Genomic DNA, 9,062 nt, shown 5'->3' with positions numbered 1-9,062 from the left:
TCAAGCTGCTGAGAATCGCCAATTCTGGATTACAAGCAGTGAAGGAACTCCTGAGAAGCGTCCAAATTATGAAGGAACTTTGGAGGCCAGTCAGCCACGGTGATTGTTGCACCACGCATAAAGTAGAATAAATTTGTTAGCCTGGTCTTGTCTTTGCCACAAATCACGTAAAACTATAAAGACGGTACCACTATGAACTCTGGAAAATGAAAATTCAATAATACTATGGTTGACGACTGACAGTTTAAAAGAGAAACAACCTTCACCTCAGAATCTTGGGCGCGCCGCCTGTAAGCTCTGAGGGAGAGGGAAGCCCCATAATTTGGCCTATTTCAAAAAAAATGACACTACAAAAATAACCTACAATTATGATTTCAAAAGGGAGACTACCATCACCTCAGAAACTTGGGCGCGCCGCCTGTAAGCTCTGAGGGAGAGGGTAGCCCCATAATTTGGCCTATTTCAAAGCAATTGTCATTACAAAGATGACCTACAATAATAATTTGGATAATGACCGACATTTTAAAAGAGAGACTACCATCACCTCAGAATCTTGGGCGCGCCGCCTGTAAGCTCTGAGGGAGAGGGTAGCCCTATAATTCATTTGGCCTACTTCAAAAATAAATGACACTACAAAAATTACCTACAATAATAATTTGGATAAATGACCGACATTTCAAAAGAGAGACTACCATCACCTCAGAATCTTGGGCGCGCCGCCAGTAAGCTCTGAGGGAGAGGGTAGCCCCATAATTAATTTGGCCTATTTCAAAAATAAATGACACTACAAAAATCACCTACAATAATAATTTGGATAAATGACCGACATTTTAAAAGAGGGACTACCATCAACTCAGAATCTTGGGCGCGCCGCCTGTAAGCTCTGAGGGAGAGGGTAGCCCCATAATTTGGCCTATTTCGAAACAAATGACAGTACAAAGATGACCTACAATAATAATTTGGATAATGACCGACATTTCAAAAGAGAGACTACCATCACCTCAGAATCTTGGGCGCGCCGCCTGTAAGCTCTGAGGGAGAGGGTAGCCCCATAATTTGGCCTATTTCGCAACAAATGACAGTACAAAGATGACCTACAATAATACTTTGGATAATGACCAACATTTCAAAAGAGAGACTACCATCACCTCAGAATCTTGGGCGCGCCGCCTGTAAGCTCTGAGGGAGAGGGTAGCCCCATAATTTGGCCTATTAAGTAAAAAACAAGTAATAATACAAAATAACATAATATAAAAATAACCTGTAATAATAATTTTGGATTATGTTTGACATTTCAAGGAGGCTAAAATGACTGATATAGAAACCATACTGTATCTGTGACGTTGATTATACAGATCTCCCAAGCGAACACGAAGATGTTGAAGTGGAAGCTAGAATATCTGGAGTAATCCAGCGTCTTGGGCTCCTACCAGCGAATAAGATTTTGGCGGGATTTCGACAGTGCTTGGCGGGCTTTTTGGAGAGTGATTTGTCACTGGAGGCACATCGACGCTTACATCGTCTTAAGCCAGAGAAAAAAGACTTGAATCCTTCGCCGTTTGATAAAAAAGGTCGTCCATTGAATCAGATAATCGGTCTTGCTGTTCCTCAAGGAGATGTGAAGTAGAGCTCGAGCTCTCGCATTCGTTTACACTGGTGACTATAAAATGTGCATTGTTGACGGCTTTTCTCAAACGTTCAAATAGAGAAGATTTAAAAATTTCTTTGGTCAGGGTCTTTTCCACGCAGAGTTCCTTCCAAACCGGAGAAAGATGTGCCAGCAGAGAGTGTATTCCTACTTGTGGCTCCACTGTAAAAACCTGATACGCCGACTCGCCGTTTTCGCTTCGAAGGTCACCAATGTTGACACGGCATACTACTCTTGAAAGAAGTTAAATAAGCCATCGCAGAACTATTTTCTTAAAAGAAAGCACTTGAAAACGCACTGAAAGCGTATCAAGCCTATTTGAATCCAAATGCGGCGAGAAAACTGTAGTTATCAATTGCGAAGCCAGCCGCGAAGATCGACTTCGACCGTGAAATGAATTTATAATCCCAAATAGTCTGATCAAATTTCGCGTTTCTTTGAGATGTCTGGTTCATTTAATCAGAAGTACAAAGTTCCTTGACAGGTAATGTGTCCGGCGCTCTCCAAAGGTGTCTGGAGGAATGCTTAAAACTAGTTACGAAAGTAACGCTTGTCTGTTATTAGAAACCGATCTGCGGTGGTTGCTGTGGAGATTAGGCCTCCTCCTGCGCGCACTAAAATCGGGGCTCTGGCCTGTTATATTCGAGCCTACAACAACTAATGCCCTGCTGTACGGGGCCTTTAACAAACGTCTTGGCCCGGGGAGCGGGAAAAATAGCGGGGCTTTAACACCAGGCCAATGCTTAATTCCCCGCTAAGTCCCGGGGGTCGGAGGGGGGGGGGGGGGAGGGGTTGAGTTTCAATAGCGTAGCGCGCGATTGACGTCAGAGTGACTGATTTGCAATTTTTGTCTGAGTTTTGCCATTTTCCTCATTTTAACGGCAAAAGTCAGACAAAAGTGAGGAATTCGCTAAATTTTAATTTCAGTTTGTTTGTCTGAGTTTCGGGTCTATAAATAGTAACTGCACGTAGTGCTATTGACTGATGCATAAGCTTATAATTTAATTTTGTTGTTTAATATTATTTCATTTTTAAATCAGCTTTCGGCTGTTAAGTTAATTAGTCAATTTCCTTTCATAGAGAGGGAGATAAGGTTCAACGGGTACGTGCTAATGATCATCTTGTTTTATTTTCCTACACGTCTACTTTCTTTGGTTAGCATCAACTTAAGATACCTTTATAAAAGTTCACCAGATTATATCACTTAAGGCTCCAACGGAAGTACTGGCTCTGAATGTTTATTTTAACTTAAAGATTATAATCGGTAGTTCTTGAGCGAACTCTTGACTTGGTGATCAAAAACAAACCTTTCTTCCGCAATACATGAAACTAATCATTTGCATTTACATCATACATCACTGACATCACGCCACCAATCAGTTGTGTATTAAACAAAATATAAATCTTGAGTTATCTCGCTTTTCTATCAGATCAGTCTTTGCTGGGAAATTATCTGACGGAATCTGGCTAAAGAAATTTCTTGACAACATGTCACAGGACGCTAAAGATGTTGTACCAGGTGGACTGAGTCCGCTGAAACCGGCCGATGCAGAAGTGCAAAAGATTTGCGATCAGGCACCAGTTTATTAAACTCTAGCATATGAGGCAGCTCCCTCATGAAATCTTATTTCTTTCTCCGCTTAACTTTGAAATGCCGTGTTTGGCGATAGCGGACAACCCGAGTAACCCAAGCTGGAAAGCATGCGTAACTATTATCGTGACCTTCGAAAGTATAAGGACTGATTTTGCATGCGATAAAAAGATACAGTAAATTATTTAATCTAGAAATATCCGTTATATATGTTTCCGTGTTTCTTCATGTCATCAGTTGGTTTGAGCGAAATGCGAGAGCGCGGCGAGAAAGGTGACACTCGGGGGTTAAGACAGAAACATTATATTTCCAGCTTGGGCTGACTGTACTGAGAACCTTTCCGAAGATTTGTAAACAAACGATGAACAGTTAAATTATTGCCAGTATATTTGATGCGATGGAAGTACATTCAGTACATTTGCTTGTAACCATGATAACAACTATTGTTCCAAACCCCACTCGCATGACGTTTGTGATTTAAAATAAAGAAAACTGAGGGGGAAATGAGTGCAAGGCTTCTAGCCGGAATATTATTGTTCACTGTATTGTTGCTTAGTAGAACTTCGATGTAACCAAGGGCCAAAGGATAGGCAAAATCAGAAGCCCATAGACAAAATATGTTCGCTTAGACGAGGTTTCGTTATATCGAGGTTCTTTTAATTCATATATTTCACTATTACTGGGGTAAGAACAACCGTCCGTTATACGGAGGACTTCGTTGCATCGAGGTTCGTTATATCGAGCCCGGGGGGGGGGGGCACTCCGCATATGAAAGGCGTGGGGATGCTCGTTTGAAATTTTGAATTTAACCCCTAAAGGAGACCGATCTGGGCGTGGCCCACGCTTTTTTTGACCCCTAAAAGAGACCATGTTAGAACGCAGACAATATATACATTTTTATATTTTTTCACGTGCAACCCTAAACGAGACCTACACGTCCAGGAGCCCATAACCACGGCTAAATATGATGGCGTTTTGCCCAAAACACCCTAAGTGAGGTCAAAATCCGAAATTTACACCCCTAAGCAAGACGACGAGCATCCCCACCCCTTTCATATGCGGAGTTCCTCCCCCGGGATATCGAGGTACCACTTTAAATAGGTAGATGGCACCATAATAGCAGAGGTGGGCGAGGTATAGTTAGGGCGTATATAACTGGGGTTTTACGGTATATATTTCACACCTCTTTGTTAACAAGGTGAAAAACTGTTAACCTCAACTTGTCTCCCCAACAGGTGAAGCTCCAAGCAGAGAAAATGGCAGGGCAAGAATTTCCTGAATTTAAAGCCATATCATATAAAACTCAAGTTGTGGCTGGAATAAATTACTTCATTAAGGTTAGTTAAAAACGTTCCACACCTACCCCTCCCCTAAGCCAACATTAACACTTACTTCTCACTTAGAACAAAATGTTGGCTTAGGGGAGGGGTAGCTGGGCAGTTTCCCAGAAACGAATAATGATCTCAATGTACGCCGGATCTACAGTCAGTCCCACATTGAACTCAATATGACATCCACGAAGGAATGGGGATTGGGGGAGAGGGGAAATGGAAAGCGTTGTGTTTGCCAATTATTATTCAATTACATAATGATTCCTGTTAGTATAGGTAATAGCATGGTTTGAAGTGTATTTGGCATAAACACTGATAAACACCACGGGTGATATTTCGAAGTTGTTATACGTAATTTCACGAGCCGTTAGGCCATTGAAAATTGAGACAATTTTGAAATATCACGAGTGGTATTTATGCCAAATATCTCGTACAAAGCAAGCTATTATTTGTTTATACTACTACCAAGCAAAAGGTTTGTAATTTTCGCATGTAGGCATTTCAAATAATGCTGAAATACTACTGCTCTAAGCCAATCAAATTCCAGAAATTTCTCATGTATTTGTATAATAAAGTTAAGTCAAGCGTTGTCTGTTTCCATAATCACTAATATTCTCATAACACAGCATTCCAGAGAAACGGTCTGCCCGGCCGATGCGGTATTACTTTCATAATTTTTTGAATAAAGGAGGATCAATAGTTTAAAATGAGGTTTTGTGAAGACATTGTCACCCGCCTAACTCAACTGTACAGCCCCACACTTCGCCGTCAACTTAACGCTTCCTGACATGAGCAATGGATGCAGGGCCACTGTGGAACTTTTCACCCGATGTAAGGGAATCCGGATTGTAAAATCCGAGAGGTTTTTGCTCGTTGAATCCGGAATACAGCTCAAGGAATCCGGATTCTGACTAATCAACGGAATCCGGAATCCGGAATCCAAGTTCCAGTGACCAATTCCGGAATCCAGTACCTTGGATCCCTTACATGAGATGGAAGATTCTTCAGAGAAGGGAACAGCCTAGTTAAAGGGGCTCTGTCACTAAATTCAGCCAAAGCTAAAGGCCTCTCGCTGGTCTCGCATAGAAGGCTGCGCACTAAATAAGTGCTATTAAGCCACGCTAAGGCCCGTTTCGAACGTCGTGCTACTACCGTGCCGAACTAAATTGATCGCCGAATCAAATTCGACTTTAGCACGGCAATAGCGCGATGTTTGAAACCTAGTCGTGGTACTGCCGTGTAGCACGGCAAAGCTTTCCGTGCTACACGGCAGTAGCTCGACTTGGTTTCAATCGTCGCGCTACTCTGGCTACTGCCGTGCCGAACTCAATTCTTGAATTATGATAGAATACATTTAAAAGTTTGCTAAACCGTTCCTATATTTTTGCGTTTTGTTTTCGGCAACAGGCGTTCTGTTCAGTTCGACTGAAATAAATTCGATGTCTGAAACCAAGTCGTGCTAGTGTCGTTATGCAGTCGAGACAGCTCAGCAAGGCAGTAGCACGACGTTTGAAAAAGGACTTGTACTCATTCAATGTCCAGTTTTTTTTTCTTGAATCGGCGTATTAGCCATCAATCTCACTTCCATGCTCTTTTATATAATTATCTATTAGAACGAATGCGTGTCTGATCACAGGCTAAAGGTTTTTTGATGTCTTAAAACTGAAGAGTAACATTAAATCAAAATTCCACGAGCAATGAAAACCAATAACATTTATTTGCATCTTTTATTAGGGTCCCCTCGGTCTCCCTATCAAGTTGATTTTTTTTGCATCGACATTTCAACATTTTGAATGCTGAAACTTCATAATTGACTCACAGATTACATATTGGAACTACAGTGCAATCTCGATTTCTCGAACTCTAGGTGTTTCGAAATCCCCGAACTAAACCTAACTTTCTTTACGAGCCACACAGTGTAATGTTACCTCCGATTTTTCAAACCTCCCCATCATTCGAGCCAATTTGATTTTCCCAATGTTGTCCGATAATTCGAGATTCCACTGTATACCTTACTCGAGGGTGGGTTCTTTAAACTGTTAAAATATTTTACCTACAGGTTCACGTTGGCGGTCCTTCCTACGTTCATTTGCGTGTTTTCCAGTCTCTGCCATGTGATGGATCAACTCTTTCATTAGATGCTATCGAGACAGGAATGACCAAGGACGATCCCATCAACTATTTTGGCTAAAGTCCGGCCACACAAGTTCTACATCAAGACAAAATTCAACCTCGCAGATAGGGTCTTTTTACTCGCTAACTACGTCATGCTACGTCATTAATGACGCAGTTGTCGAAAAACCTTGTTCCCGGGGTACTTCTTTTTGTCTTCTGTGTACGAGTCAAGAGTGACGTAAATGACGAAAGAAAGATCCTGGGAACAAGGCTAGCTCACGAAAACGAGGTTGGACAAAAACTAACAGTGACTAGTGATGTAAGCATTTTGCAATAATGTTAATTAAAAAGTAAGAAACTATTTTTTGTTTTGTTTCATCGTTTGCAAAGACTTCTTAGAACTTAAATTAACTGACTGAAGGAATAGAAACACCTTGTGTCTACTTGATGGTTGTAAGTAAAGCTTTGTAATGCCTGGAAATGTATCACCTTCAAGCCACAGCAAAATGTATTTTCACTGTACATGCATACAGGATCGCCACGGTAAAAATTTCGAGGTTACATTCCACAGATTTTGTCGAAATTACGGTGCACGCGTTTACTCAGAATGTCTCCTGACTGGATTAAGTTTGATACACAACTGATCATATCTGTTCAGTAGCTAATAAGAGAAGGGAAAATAGAAAAATTATCTTGCGTTGTTAAGAAAAAAAAAATGAAACAACCGACGAAACGAGTCTGATAGGATATGAAACAATAACTTTCAAACTTGATACTGCTTCAAGACCATGGGCAAAACTTTTTAACTATATCAACATCAAGGACTTTTCTTACCACAAAAAGGGGCAACATTCACCAACTGCGGCAGTATGACTATTCCTTCTTAACAAACTCGATGAAAGAACAGTGCTAGTTAGCTTTTCGGCTTTAGAAATGAGCTTTTGGGGCACTGAAGAACAGGAATTGGCTATTATTCTTTTCTTTTATAGACCTTGTAACGTTCAGTCCCTAGTGCAGGGGATGCGAAGTATGTTTATTATGTATACATTTTCCGACTTACACACCCACAGCATGTTGCTGTTTCAGGAGGCACTAGGAAAAGGATTCATCCATCATGCAGTCGGTCGGTATTTTCATATATTCTCCCTCGAAGCCCACGTTCTTTTAAGGGGAGCTTTAATGTTGCGCGATACCCCAAAAAGCGGCTGCGAGGGAAACTAGTATTTTCAGGGCTCGAAATGAAAATTCCTATGCGGTTGACCAGGATGAGTAGCTTTTCTTGCTTTCTTTCTCTATTTGTAACCAAAACAATTCGCATACTTTACTTGTTAAGGGTGCAGAATTTCTTCGGCCGGAATGAAGCTGTCCTTAAGATAAATATGATGATTGCTAGGATGATTGTGAGATGATTGTCTGACTGAACCCCGCCTGCCACACAGGCAGTCGGTCAGCATTAGATCCCATCGGCCGTAGCCCCCTTCTCCCCTTATGAAATTTACACAAGGTAGAACTGTTTTCTACTTTTATATCACACTTAGATGATATTTCAATCTGGAAATGTTCATGAAAGTGCAAGTCTTTTCAATTTGAAAGAAAAAGAAGAATTGGTACGAAAGATAGTAGGATTCGCACCCACGACCCAGATGGTCCAGTATACTACGCTAACCACCAGACCACTGAGGATTTGCTGGATAGGAGTGAAGTAATTTAAGTTCATATAGCATCAACCCCAACCCCCCAAAAAGAACCTGACCAGTTTCTAAACAATGCTTAACCCTAATCAGTAAAAGCAGTGCTTAACCTTTATCAGTAGAGGCAGTGCTTAACCCTAATCTGTAAAAGGCAGTGCTTAACTCTAATTAGTAAAGGAGAAAACTACGTTGTGTAAAATTCATGAGGTGTCCGAAGGGGCTCAGTCGATGGGATCTAACGATAACCCAGGCAATCACGCAATAGGCCACTTCCGAGTTCCAAAAACTCTCACTCTGAAAACGAGGCAAGTGCAAAATCTTTATTTGCATGAGAATGAAAAAATCATTTTCATATCCAAAAGCTTCGCACCTAGCTTCGCTTTGAAACCGGAAGCTTGGTGCAACTCGGAAGTGGCATATCATCATGATAACGCTAAATACAGCTCGGGACGGCGATCGGCGAACATGGCAGATGACTAAGGCAACATTTCACTTGAACTTCGCTTGAACATTTCGGTTCAGATCTGTATTATGGAGTTAATTGTAGCGTCGGGGACCCAGCGCTGACTAAAAGGATTGAAGGTCTGGGAACGAGAATGCGATGATTTCGGTCACACGAACGGAGGGTGGTCTGCCTGTGGTGTTTCTCTGTGGGTGTTTTCCGTTTCCCTGTCAGTATGACCGAG

General features: G+C 41.5%; 1 protein-coding gene across 1 annotated transcript in view; it reads left to right on the top strand.

The window, feature by feature from the left end:
• Window positions 1-7,046, top strand: part of LOC140927738 (cystatin-A-like) — a 14,876-nt gene extending 7,830 nt beyond the window's left edge. Inside the window, exon 5 of the mRNA XM_073377422.1 lies at window positions 6,824-7,046. The gene's annotated coding sequence lies outside the window, so the exon portion shown is untranslated. The remainder of the gene's footprint in view (window positions 1-6,823) is intronic.
• Window positions 7,047-9,062: the final 2,016 nt, after the last annotated feature.

This window comes from Porites lutea, chromosome 2 (genome assembly GCF_958299795.1).
Source record: "Porites lutea chromosome 2, jaPorLute2.1, whole genome shotgun sequence".
Classification (NCBI taxonomy): Eukaryota; Metazoa; Cnidaria; class Anthozoa; order Scleractinia; family Poritidae; genus Porites; species Porites lutea.
Note: the sequence above shows the minus strand (reverse complement) of the source record. Positions and strands in the feature narration are given on the sequence as shown.